Genomic DNA, 14,973 nt, shown 5'->3' on the forward strand with positions numbered 1-14,973 from the left:
GATGGGACATAGGTCTCATTGGTAGAGATGTCCTTATAATCATATTCCCATGGTGTCTTCCTTTGAATTTACCTTGCATGGTCTTCTCTTCCTTTGTCATGTGTGACCTTGGCTAGAGGAAGAAGAAGAGCATTTGTGGCACAATAAATTTGGGATGGGTTTCCCCTTGCCATAGTGGGAGCCTTTTGTGTTTGCCACATAGATCTGAGTCAAAATGGATTAGATAAGACCATATGTTTTATCTTTCTACAAGCTAGTGTATTTGCTATCACATTGTATATGGCATTGTAACCTTATCAACTAACCCTAGTTGTATCACAAGAAATTTGAACTTCTTCCACCAGTAGACTATTAAGAACACCTATAAGAACCTCATTTAAAGCAACAAGGTGGAGTGCTCGATCTCAAGGGTCACTCAAAATTGCAACTAGATGCTTACATTTTAAGAATCCCTCACTAGAGTCAAAACACATAAAAAATGGTACTTTTGTTAATCATTGGATTAAGAAAAGGACCAATGACAGTTTGCCAATTGTGCAAGAATATGACATTCTTGTCTTCTTTGCTTTGGAGATAGTAGATTCCCTTTCATGGATTTCTCTTTCTTTTTACCAAAATCTTTGAAATCTAACATCTTTTGCTAGTCCCAAAGCCCATAATGCTAATAAAAGCTAAGAAAAGATGAAACAAAAATGAGATGTAATTAATACTATTGGTTTTGTAATTTTCAAGACACATTTGAATATCCTTCTTGGTACCCATTGTATTTTCATTAGCCTTGTTAACATTCATTTTGATTTCATTGAACTTTCCTCTTTGAGTTTCTTTCTTTGCACATTACATGTGCTCCCCTTATTACGTTTTGGAGCATCATTTCATGTTGCTCCACATAGGGAGTGGTTCTCTACTTATGATGCTAGAAAAAGAGGATGCATCCATCTTGGAAACAACTATGCATGTGCGACATTGTTGGCATGAGGAATATACACTTGTCATTGCCAAATGGTTCTTCTTTTATCTTGCAAAATATATAGCATGTTCTAGACTTGACAAAGAGTTTGATTAGTATATGATAGCCTAATGATTGTAGTTATAGAGTGATCTTTGGTGATAATGTATGGAATATTTGTAAGGGATAATAAAAGTAGAAATAGGAAGGGGAACAAGGATACATAGATGAAGTGACGGAAAAGAAAAATCATAAAAGGAGGAAAGGGCTAAAGAAGGGGAATCAGGAAAATAAACTAAATTCAATAAAAATGGAGCTAAGGAATATGATGGAAAGGTAAATATACTAGGGTAGATGGTGTACAAGAAGGAGGGATAGGTGAAAAAGTATGAGTGATAATAAAAGTGCTTGAAATAAGGAAAGATATGTGTCAACAAACCTATGGTAAAGTGTTGATAATTCATCAACGATCAAATTTTAGGATCCAAAATAGATCTATGGGATCTGCTTCAGAGAAAGAATTAACAAAAGGAGAATGTTGAGAAATATGGAATAATAAATCCATTCTCAGTTTGTTAGTACTTTGCATATGAGCAAAGGTTTGTGATTGGCATTGATTGAAGGCAACATAATCCACCATCGCATGCCAAGACCTATTTGGACAAGTAGGCACTTTGGAAGAATAAGCTTGAAAGATATTATCCATCTTCAATTCCATATTGTGGACATATAAAGTATCTAGTAGAACCACATTGCCCACATATCATGAAAAATCTTCCTCATCATCGGGGGATAAGAATGTCACTATGAACATACATGTACAACATCAACATAGTATCAAGTATCATAGAATCTTCAAATAACATCCTTACTACTTTTACAACAAGAAGATCAAAGGACCATGCCATCCATCCTCAGTTAGAGTAGCCAAGTTCGTAGTTGATAGAGAACGTACTATGAGAACATCAAGACTTGGTGGAACAAACGGGACTGTGCCAACTAATCTTGTAACTCCTTAATCTTTGTAGTCTTATTATCAATAGTGGAGTTAGTAGATTATAACTCATATATTTGAAAAGTGATCTAAAATTTAAGTTCTTGGACTTGGTTTCGAGAAAGACGATCCTTCTCACTAGTTGCAATGGTTAATTGAATCTTAACTTCTATCAACTATGTTTGTAGGGATAAAAATTCAACCTTTTCGGTTTCCAATAGTTTAATAGACTACTCCATTTTGCTAAAAACATCAGACAAGGTTTCCTTAGTGGAGCTTAGCTAAGTTGTGTATTAATGTAATTCATCCTTGGATTATTGCATGTCCTTGAGTAAAAGGGAAAATACAACTGCTAGACACATGTAATGACTACTAATTTCATAGAGCATTGAATATCTTTGCATAGAAAGGAAATAACATCACTTGCCACAAGGGAGTGAAGGAAAGGAATGAATATATCAAGGTTACTCTCTTTATATGCCTCATGCAAGAAGAGAACTTCATGATGTGGTAAGGACTAAAGCTAAAACTATTTTAGCAACACGCTTTAAGCGCTTGCATTGGAGCATTAAAGGTGGAGGAGAATCATTATCTTCATTGATAGGAGTTGGATCCTCAAGCAGAGCATGAGGAGGTATAGGATTCTGCAACAACAGGTGGTGGTAGATCCTTTAAAGGGGCAAAGTATGTTAAAAAAATGTGTAGATAAGAACCATACATCTCATTTGTCACATTATCCCTAGTGCCCTTAAGAAAGTGCTAATCCATCTTGGTACACAAATAAGAACTCCAGTCAATGGTAATGTCTTTAAGCACTAGCTTGGAAGTAGTAAATAACTCCTTAGAGAGGCAATTGGTACAAGGTTTTGTCAACATGAATTGGTCTTGAAGAAATGGGCAGAGTTGCTTCCAAAAGGGATAAAAAATCATCACAATAGATACATGTGAAGTGGTGACAATCCAATTAGAATCCAAGGGTTCCCGAGTTTGTATTTGCACAATAGTAGCTTGATAATGTATTTAGAAGATAAGAGCTAATGAGTAGCTAGGAAGGAATTACCACATGATAAGGAAGAGATAGAGTCTTCCCTAGACTTTTGGAGGTTAATTGAATGGGGGAATCCCCAATAGGACCCTCACTTTGCTATAAGAGGATAGGAAAACATGATAGAGGGCAGCATCCTTTAGAACTAGTGGCAATGATCGACCACAAAATTAAAATAAGTTGGCCTTATGGATAGCTCCCGACTCTAGCAATCTTGACTAGTCCTTGGAGACCAGTGGAACATATTGGATTGGTTGAGGTGCCATTCAAACGATAAACAATCACATACACATGCCAGACTCATAGAAAGGATGCCTATAAAATAAGACAAGCGACTGATAGCTCGGTGAAATGTAGACAAATAAGCACCTTGATCCCTATAATTAGTCAGTAAAAGAAAATAAATGACTACATATCGTACCCCAGACTACAAAATTGTGATTAATGCAACATACCACAAATCAAAAGAACCAATAAAAATCTACATAGGCACATTATTGACTAACACTAAAACACAAATCATCATGGATATCAAACAATGGACAATGTACCCCAACATTCTCTGTATCATGTCCATTGAGTTTATGATGAGTGTGTAGTGGTATGGATTAAGAGTTAATGAGAGGTTGATTGTAACTAATAATTATTACAATCAATGAAATTTTAATTAGGTGATAGACCTTACAAAGAAAACAATGGTTTAGTTCATTATCTATTAAGCCTTTATTAATTAATCTCATGGCATCAATGTATCTTAAATTGTGTACTTGACTTTGATGGTCTCTAAATGCAAATGCATTTTTCATGATTTATTATGTGTGGAGCTTTTTTCTTTGCGAGTGTGTGCATGAGTGATGGATGGTTGATTTTAGGAAATTCTTAAACTTGTCTGCTTAGTTTGGACAAAGCACATGCACTTGTGAACAATAGGTTCATTCTATTTTATCTAAATGGTGTGTGTTTAGCATGACATGCATGCACATTGGTTGACTTAAAATTATCATCTTTTCTTGGTAAGGTTGTTACGTAGAATTCGTGTGAGTTGGTTTAATGCTGGTTCATGTGTTGTGTCCAAGTAAATTCACTTGTGGATTTTGTGCACATATTTGTGTTGTGTTCTTTGACTAGAATTATTGGAGCTTGAGTTAACTATTTGTCATCACTTGAGATTTTTGTGAATGCTAATCACACTCCCTTTGCTACTCTCTCCCTAGTGAGGTATGTGCAAATACTATTCTTTCTCATTTCACTTCATTATGGTCATAGATGTTTTCTTATGATTGCAAGATTCACTCATTGCCATAAATACGAGATAATCTAAGTATCCCATGCTCTCAGTGCTTGTTTTAACCCATAAATGCATTTTTTAGTCTACACCCATGATTCATGTAATCAGGGTGTACATAACCCTTAGGTTGTTCCATATATACTTCCTCAATCAACTGTCCATTCAAGAATGCATTTTTGACATCCATCTGCCAAAGCTTTCATCCCTTAGATGTTGCCAAAGTAATGACGATTCTAACAGTTTCCATTTTTGCAATTGGATTGAAAGTCTTCTCATAATCAAGACTATACTTTGCACATAATCAAGACCATACTATTGTGCATAACCTTTAGCAACCAATTGTGCTTTGTATCTCTCACAAGAGATCCATCTGCTTTGCATTTCACTTTGTAAAACCATTTATAGCCAATGGGTGTTTTGCCTTCAGGCAACTTGACCAAATCTAAAGTTTCATTTTTAGCCAATGTTATATATTCCTCATCCATGGCCGCACACCAATTCTCATTACCAGTTGCTTCACTGAACTTTGTAGGCTATTTGTGACCCATCACTTTAGTCATGTAAGAAAAGTGTCTGGTTGAATGCCCACTATAAATAAAATTATCAACAATCTTTTTGACTCTCTCTAACCTTCTTAAATGCAATGCGCTATGTGATTCCCTCTCATGAGGTGGTATATACTTGCCTAACTCTAGACGTAGTAATAGATGGTATACCAAGTTCACTATGAAGATTGTAGATGATAGGTGTTTCAAAACCAAAAGTAAGTGCCCTAGTAACATCTTCAAACATCTTCTCTTTGCATTTATCTAATCTCCCCCTTTGTTAGTGGACATAGAACCATGACTGTGCAAGCAACTTGTCCATGAGTAGAGGATGTATCTCATGTAGGTCCACTAATAGTGGTACTATCCATAATACAAATTTGAGTGTGAGTACCATCTATTGGTCCATAAGAAAAAACCACATTTGAAACACCATACCATGAAGCTAGCTCATCAAACACTACATCCTTGCTAACCAATGTCTCACAGGTACTCGAGTTATAGCATTTGTAGGCTTTTCTATCTTGTGCATAGCCAATAAAGACACACTTAGAAGCCTTCGGATCTAGCTTCTTCCTCTTCTCATCTAGCACATGTACATAAGCAATACATCCGAAGAATTTAAAATGGTTAATATCTGGTTTGTGCCCATATAATTTCTCGTATAGTGTAAGATCATGAATACCAACTACTATAGGAGTTCTATTTAAGACATATATTGAAGTTACAATTGTTTTAATCCAATAATAATGTGTTTTAAAGTCCAAACTCCTTCTCAACATGTGTTTTAAAATCCTTGAAAGCATCTAGCACTTCATCCTTGTGCTTTAGAATATATAGCCAAGTATATATGCTGAAATCATCAATAAATGAGACATAATATCTTACACCATTTAAGGATGCATTATGTGCTGGACCCCAAACATATGAATGTACCAACTACAATGGTTTATACTATTTTTGATATGTCTTATAAACAAAAGTCTTGCTTGCTTCCCAAACTAGCAAGCAAAGCATACATGTCCTAACTCCATATATTTGAATTTTGGTAAACCAAGTATAATCTCCTTCTATTGCATCATTTTCAACCGTTTTATGTTTACATGTCCAATGTGCTTATGTCAGATTTCCACATCTCTAACTGCTCTAGTGTCATGAGCAAACATGGCTACCTTTAACTCGGGAATAGTAGCATCTAAGGTAAACACCTTGCCATCTCCTCTACCTTTAACAATCAGCTTGCAACCATTTTCATACTCTTCAATAAAACAACCATTTCTATTAAATTTGACTTGCGAATTCTAATTTTCCATTTTTCCAACAAATAATAAATTTTTAATGATAGATGGTACATACAACACATCATACAGACTCTTTTTCCTTCCATCATGCATGACTAGTGGTACAACATATGTATGCTTGATGTTATGTTTCGTATCATCACACCAGTACATACATAGCCATGAGAGTCTACAGTCATCTCATCAAACCATTCTCTATGTAGGGTCATATGATTTGAGGCACCTAAGTCAATATACCACTTTTTATCAACCTTGCCTTGCTTAGGCATACCCTTCAATACATGTGTCATAGTTACCATGCTATTTGCCTTTTTCTTTCATGTCAACTTGCTTTTTACGAGACTGTCTTTTGCTATATGTCCACACTTGCCACAATAATGTCAGCCCTTGTCTCTATTCGACTGGCCATGAGACTTCCAAGACCACCTTTGCCTCTAAGTGATCTCCCCATACCTCTAAAAAATTCCGATTCTCTTTGATCTTGTGCATTTTGATTCTACCAAGAATTTTGTTGCTACTATGCATAAGCATTTCAAGTGTCACCATGACCTCGAGAGGCTATATGAGTCGTGTCACCTCTTGCTCTATGACTAGAGTAAAAAACAATATCTCTACTCTGAGAGGTACTCGAACATGTATTCAAACCAAGTTTGACTTATTCATGCAGTAGCAATGTAAGTAACTCATCCAAGTCAGGGGAATTTGGCCGTATAGAAATCAATGTATCAAAGGCTTTGTATTCCTTACCCAAGCTATTCAAACTAACTAGAATCATGTCACCATCCTTGACCTTGATCCAATAGAAGTATGTTAATTTGCAATGGTTTTAATTTTCATGGTATAAGCCTATATGCTTCTGCCATTTCTTGGCATGTTATTGAGAACTACTACTTTAGCTGAATTTTCCATACATGAGTGACATTGCCATAGTTTTTCATAAGAATCTCCCATGCATCCTTTGGAATTCAATAGTTAATTATTTGCATGGCCATAGCATTTGATATGCATAAGGAGAAACAATGCAAAACTTTACAAGCTCTTTCCATCCATTGCTTATGAGCTCTCTGCTACTCAGGAGTAGGATTTCTATCGAAGAGCAATCTCAGTTCAGCTTCATCTCTAGTACACATAAATCCCAATAACCTCTTCCAATTAGGAAGTTTTGAATTCTAAACTTTCATAGCACAAATTTCTTATTGTCCAATTTCTCCCCCATAATCTGAGTGATATTATCAGTTCCTATTGCATTATCCATAATGCTACCACTTCAAGATAATGCAATGTCTTTTTAGCTAGATAACAATAGTGCACTCAACAGAGAGTAGTGTACTCTCTTCTTCCATTATTCATTCATTTTGTAACACACAAAAGTACTAAGTCTAGGTCATACATATAGTGTATGAAAATAGGTCACTGAATAGATATCTCTAACTTGAGTTAAGTCTGGCCGACTCATTATATAAAACATATAAGATGGTGGTAGCTAGCTAGAATTGTACAACTAAATCAGTCTAGATACTGAATCTCAACAATTGAGAGGCCCAACCTATGCATGCAATGCTCCATCTTATCTCTTATTAGGATTTGAAGGGAAAATATTGGTCACTGACACAACTCTTTATCTCACATTCTACCGATAGATATAGAGGGTGGCCTATACTCACATCCCCATCTAGCTAGACTAAGCTCACAATACTCAATTATTGTTGATGAAGATTGGCTTTGACATCAAATACTATTTGCTAATGAAAAGACATATGTAGGGAGGTAATGGACAAATCAAAAACTTGTGTTGTGCACAAAAAATTCCATATGTTATAGGAGGACAACGTTTTCTGGAGTCATAGGACATAGTATGCCCAGGAAGTTAGCTTTAGAATTGTATCGTGGAAATATTTGTTGATAATTTAATTGTTCTAGTCTATGGGGTATTGCCTATTTTCTCATAGTCAACTTCCTACCCAAGGGTATTGCCACCTTTCTTGGAGTGTGACCTATTATGACAAGGAATTTTTTATTTTCTCCCATAGCAAATTTTTTCTCTTTTTTCTCTTCCTACTCTTGAGCATGTTCCCACTTTTTCTCAAAGAGCATGTTAGCATGCTAGGGACCAAAGTCCTCTTCTTCCATAACCTGATTTCTATTTTTTTCCCTTTTGTTGTTCTTTTTCATTCATAGTAAAAACATTCTTTTTAAGAACCATCCATGCCACGTCTCTACAGAAGTGAATGAGCAAATAGTGAAGCAGTGGCAAGCGTTAGAGATGAGGGGAGAGAAGAACTATGCCATCTCATCAAAATAAGAAAGTCAACTATCATCAACAGCATGGAAAGTACCACTGAGCAATAGCACCCAAGGGGGAGAGGGACTAGCTCTTGTGATTGTCAAGATCCCTAGGGAGAAAAGTACTTCTTCAGGAAATAGCTATTGATTTTAGGAAGAAATCATTAAAGGCATTGACAACTTACACCTGGACAAAACTATTAGGGTTGACTATGAGCACCTTGTAAGGTGCCATCTAGAACTATTGGAGCTTGATAGGGAACTTTCCAAAGTCTAAATTATATGCCAAGATGAGGTCTCTTCCTTGAATTCTTTGTGCTTGAAGAAGTTGTCATGGTGAGCTTCGTGTCGAGCCTACATAGCTTCCATGCATTATAATGACATTTGACAAATCTCATCCAAATATTCAAAGTGCAAGAAAACCCCTTTTTTTTGTATATAAATACATTATAAAAGCCACCACTTATCTTATAAAAAGCACACTAAGCCAACATTTAGATAATATATTTCTAATTTTTACTTGGCAAGAATGCTTTATATGCACATATACCATTCATTCTTTGCCATTTTCAAATAAAATGAGAATTATTGTAGAGCATTTCATAAAATCGCTTTATTTTTTATGATTTCAAGATCAATTAGGTAGCCTGCTAATACTCGATACAACTACTAATAACCACCTTCATGCTTCTTTACTCCATTGCTCACATTGCACCACATCCTCGCACCCCTTTTTCCTATAACATGCCTGCCCCTCAAATTGCAGGACACGTCTTAGCAGCCCATCGAGAGATCAATCTAGAAGACACCACCCGGCACTCCCAAGGAATGACATGGGGTTTGCCAACTAGGGTCTCTCGAGTCTGCCTCGCAATGGAACTTATCCGGCCGTTCCCACTAGGATCGACCTGAAGTCCGGGTTCTTAGTAGTCGGGTCTTCCTAACAGCCTTCTAGCGTCGGTCTACAACTGCTCCACTTTGCGCAAATACAACTGGACCAAAGCAAACTCATACCACACTTGGTTCAAAGAGAATGGGAAACGAGAGGGATGCTTCGCTCGACCTCTCTGCCTGTAGGTCATTGTCCCTTTTCGGTCCCCTAAAATGGTATGAATCAGGTTTCTATCCAACATTGTCTAAGGTCATCGTCCGACTTTTCCTAACATTTCTCATTAACATTTCCTTTGAGGAAAGCTCTCGACTAACCGAGACCACCCTTCCGTAGGATAGATCCATTGGTCACATCCACCACGCTTCCCTCGGGGATTATTTTAGTTATCTAATTACCTACCACATTATGTTTGACACATAAAAGCAGCTTCCTTAATTAACCCGTTAATCACAGGTTTCTTTACGTAATTTAGGGCACTGACACGAAGACAAGATCAAACAAGATCAAACACTTCCTTAACTTATCTTCAGATTATTTTTTGTCTCATGCCCATACAAGAGAATTAAGTGTCCCTTTCTGCCTTCGCAGAAATAATCCTTCCGTTTCCTGAAATACATCAAGTATCATGCCCGAAGGTCATCCCAGCAATCTACAGGATTGCTGCTCCAAGTTCCACCCGTAGACTAGTACACGGGCCTCGAGATCCCATCTCGCACAAGCCTCTTGTGCGGGATCTAGAGGAAAGGGATTTATAGCCAGAGCCTCCCCTCGCACCTAAGCGTCCTCCCACTCCAAGCAGCACCCATGGAGAGACCTCTCACGGCGGGTTAGGTCCATATACCCGGTGCGTCTAACAATCCCCTTGGATAGGGCTGGATAGACACTCAGAGGTAACTGTTCTTGCCTCTCCCTCCAAGTTTTTAACCTGAAGCATTAAGTGTTTTTCCTTGAATTAGTTCCTTGAGCAAAGGAGATCAAATAATATACCTAAGTGTACAATCACAAACATTTCGGAGACCGTTTGTACAACCAACTGCTAAGGTGTGATTCCTTTTTCTTGGATGCTCCCAGCATCCGATCCTGGACCTTTTTCGTGGATGCTCCCAGCATCCACTCCTAGATCGTTCGTGACTTGGCGAGATCCCAATAATCTCAAACAAGATCATGCAAGTAAATGTTCTTGGTAAGTTAACTTATTTTGACTTGCTCTTTCCCTTGGGTTTTATCTTATGGTATCTTAACCCTAACCCAAAGCATTAAATGGTCGACCAAGGCAACGGACATGCCTTTATTCGCAACCCGATCAAGGGTCTTTTATTCTTCTAGTTCTAACCAAGTTCAGTTAACACACTAGGCAATGCAAGGTTCTTCATCTAGGCCTTCGGGATATAGTCTAGATGCATGCGTCCTTTCCATTTCTCTTAGTGTGGTACCATGCAGAGTTTTCTAATCATCCTTACCCATCATGCACATGGTGCATTTACTATATTTATACATCCTAAATGACCGTTAACTCTGGCAACGAATACTTATTCCTAATGCACCGGATCACATGTAACTTGCATATATGAAAGTCTAGGTTTTAATCCATCGGTGCAATTTAAATGACTATTCATGCATTGAATTGGTTTAAAAGCTATTATTTTATGTGAAATAATGCAAAAACCTTATTGTTTCATGTGTGTAAAGCTATCATTTCATGCATATAAACTTATGCAGACTCCATACTCTACAATTTCATGCATGCAACCTAGCATTTAGAGTAACAAAAAGTCCTAAGGCTTGTTCTTGTCCCATACATGTAGTTATAGAATATGCTTAATCAACATTGATTATAAAACCTAGGATATTCAAAAAGAACCTGGGTTTGATTTGTGATCGTAGGGGCATTTGTTGCGTTGGTCGCTCCGCTCGCCTCTCCCGCATTTCCGGGGCCAATGGTAGCTTTGGCGCTTACACTTCCTGCGACTCTCTTTTTGGGAGCCATTTCCACGTGGAGTTTGGATAGTCTGGTCCTTAACAGCCTTCAAGATGACCGACTTGGGAAGGAAAGGTCATGGGAAGGGGTCCTTCGCTGATGAGGGGTTGGCTTGAGTGTGGCTCCTCGAACCTTCACCACTCACCAACTCTCTCTCTCTCTCTCTCTCTCTCTCTCTCTCTCTCTCTCTCTCTCTCTTCTTCTTCTTCTTCTTCTTCTTCTTCTTCTTCTTCTTCTTCTTCTTCTTCTTCTTCTTCTTCTTCTCTCCCTCTTCTTCTTCTTTTCTTCTCTCCTTCTCCTACTCTCTCTCTTTCTCTTCTTCTTCTTCTTCTCTTCTTCTTCTCCTACTCTCTCTCTCTCTCCTTCTCTTCTTCTCTCTCTCTCTCTCTCCTTCTCTTCTTCTCTCTCTCTCTCTCTCTCCTTCCTCTTCTTCTTCTTTTCTCTTCTTCTCCTACTCTCTCTCTCTCTCCTTCTCTTCTTCTCTCCCTCTCCAAATCCTCTTCTACTTCTTTTTCTCTTCTTCTCCTTCCCTCTCTTCTTCTTCTCCTTCTCTCTTCTCTCCTTCTACCTCTTCTTCTTCTTCTTCTTCTCCTTCTCTCTCTCCCTCTTCTTCTTCTTCTCTCCTTCTCTTTCTCTTCCTCTTCTTCTCTTCTCTCTCCTTCTCCTTCTTCTTCTCTCCTTCTACCTCTTCTTCTCTTCTCTCTCCCTCTCCTTCTTCTTCTCTCCTTCTCCTTCTCTCCCTCTTCCTCTTCTTCTTCTCTTCTCTCCCTCTTCTTCTTCTTCTCTCCTTCTCCTTCTCTTCCTCTTCTTCTCTTCTTCTCTTCTTCTCTCCTTCTCTTCTCTCTCCCTCTCCTTCTTCTACTTCTCTGATCACAGGGGGTAGTTGCCTAGTGAAACGAGGAGGGGGGGGAGGGGAGGTTTCAGTCGGAACCCCCCCCCCCCCCGGGGTGGGGGGGGGGGGCACTGTTGCTGCCGCATGGAGTGGGAGGGGGGTTTCCTTGTTGGAAGCCCCAAGGGTTGCTGCTGCTGTCGCATGGAGGGGGTGACAAGCATGAGGGGGGGGTGCAGATGCTTGCCGACGTCCAAGGGGGGTGCCGTCTGCTCATGTCGAAGGGGGGGGGAGCTTGCCCTCCCTGCGGACCACCAGGGGGGCCCTTTATAAGGTGAGGAGGGGGAGGCTATATGCTAGGTGGAGGGGCGAGTAGCCATGCCACCCCCCACTTGGCTACCATGGGGAGGAGGCAATGATCATGGCGACGTCATCTGTAGTCAAGATAAGTTTTTTTTCTTTTTATAACTTACTAACCTTACTCAATCAACTAACTCCTTCTAACACAACTAACCCGTACACACACACACACACACACACACACACATATATGTTTGAAAAGATCGAGTTCGATTGGGATGAATGCCAATAGATCTTCTTGAGATGGATTTAATCTTTGGGTTTCAACGTAGTGTAGGGGACATTACATTTCTTGTCTCTCTTAGCCCATATGAATAGCCATTATGGCAAGAGTAAAAGAGGTGATAAAATTACTAAAATAGTGATCTTTTGATAGAATGCATAATTTTTAGTGATTACTACAACGATGGAGAGTGAAAATTTGTAGAAACTCAAGGCCAAGAGTGTTCCCCATGATTTAGACGGTTGTATATTTCCAAATTTCCAAGAATGAAGGGGTATTGAAAAAAATGTGCCTCCCTCTCTCGAGAAATTCAAAGCTTCTTTAATTACTAATTAGCACTTAGCTTGTTTATGTATTTTGCATTTACACTGCCAGTTTAAGTGATTCCACTAAAATTTCAGGCCCAAACAAACTCAAATTCGAGATCTAAAAGTACAACCATGTTCTTGACATCGTTTTCTATTGAATTGGCTTCCTAGATACTATTTCTTGTATCTAGATCATGTAGCTACTTTGTAATACTCAAGTTGCACCTTTTCAAATGGGCCGTCTAACAAACTCCACTTGACAAATGAATGCTTCCAATGCATTTCAAACCACTTGCTTTTTCTTTGAAAACTCCTTTGTCTCTTCATTTTTACAGCAAATGCTTCATTTTTTGCTTTTTTTTTGGTGTCTAGTTGCACATCTCAGATTTGCATCTTTTGAGGCCTCTATGATTGCACTATCATTGGTATTCTCTTTTTATGGGAGAGATTATTCATTTGCAATTTCGTAATCTTGCTCTTCACTTTCATTGTCTTCCTCTTTAGACTCGATTCGGGCTTCTAGAGGGGCTTTGTAGGAGAAGAGCAAGCTTTCTACTTCACATTCTTATCCTGTCTTGGGCTCTATTGTGGCCATATAATAAGGAGAGTAGTATATCCATGCTTCTATTTTAGTATCAAAATTGATTCCAATGGTTACTTTTGGTTGAGGAAAGAAATATTTGCCCATTAATAGTAATTTTGCTTCCTTTGGGAGTTGGCTTACAGCACATACTATCAAGGATGATGCCTCTATATTCTTTGGATTTTTTTTTCTGATAGCTCTTCATCAACTGATGTTCCATCTACTGCTCCATTGGAAGAGTCTAATGAAATCTCAATGGAAGCTAATCCATTCCCTTTTTGTGCAAACCAAATAGCTTTAGAATCTATGAATTACCACTATGATTCATCAATCTAATATGTTTGTAATGTTTGAACATGCTTGATTTGTTGTCTCCCTCATTTATCGTAAGTCTTACGAGCAAACCACCAAGATGCATGGATTGCTTATTGCTTCAAGTGTTTCAAGGATGAGAGCTATGGCTACCTCTCACATAGCTATGTGCACTATTTCACACACAAATGTGGTGAGCTTACCTTTGAATTGGATCGAGTGCCTCCTCCCACAAATCCACTGATGGCTCCACGATTCAAGATGCGCCCTTAAGCAAGCTACATCTCCAAGCTCGGAGCTTCTAGCTCCATAGCTATGCACGCAAGAAGGGATAAGAGCAAAAGATGATGATGAAGACAGGAGAAGAAGAGCCTCTCCATTGTCCCTCAGTCACACACACACTCTCTCTCCCTCTATCACACTGCCTCTCTTCCTCTCTCATGCACAAGAAGGAAGAAAGAACAAGAAGTAAGAAGAGAACAAGTTTGGCCACACACAAGGATGAGCTTCTTCATTCATTTCTTGACTTTTGTATATGCCCTATCCCCTCCTTGGATGATCATTCCCTTTTTGGTCTGGCCTTTGTCCATTCTTCTACTCTCTTTTCTTCTCCTTTCTATTAGTGTAGGCCTCCCTTGCCTAAGGTTAGCATTTCTTTGAGCTAGTTAATCCTTGTTCTTACTTCAAATATCCATGGTCTCCCCAATAGCAAGGGTTAAGAAATCCGATAAGAGTTTGGCTTCACCACAAAATAAGTCAATCAGTTAAGCAAAGCTCTATTAACTAGTAAGTACAAGCATCTCATACTGGAAGCAAATTCAAAATGAAAATTGCCAAGCAAAGCTCAAGACATATACATCAAAACATCTAAAAAGTGCACACACATCACAAATACATCCTAGAGCATAAGTGTCAATTTCGAAAGAAAATTTGGGATGCAAATGAGCAAGCAACGCTCAAGACATACAATCAAAAATATCCTTCCACTAGAAGAAAATTTGAAATGCACGTAAGAAAGAAAAGATCAAGACATATACATCAAAACATCTCAGAAGCCTAAGCACATCACAAATACATCCTGGA

Source organism: Lygodium microphyllum, chromosome 17 (assembly GCF_053477565.2).
Source record: "Lygodium microphyllum isolate KBCC chromosome 17, Lygodium_microphyllum_v1.1.10, whole genome shotgun sequence".
In the NCBI taxonomy this organism is placed as follows: domain Eukaryota; kingdom Viridiplantae; phylum Streptophyta; class Polypodiopsida; order Schizaeales; family Lygodiaceae; genus Lygodium; species Lygodium microphyllum.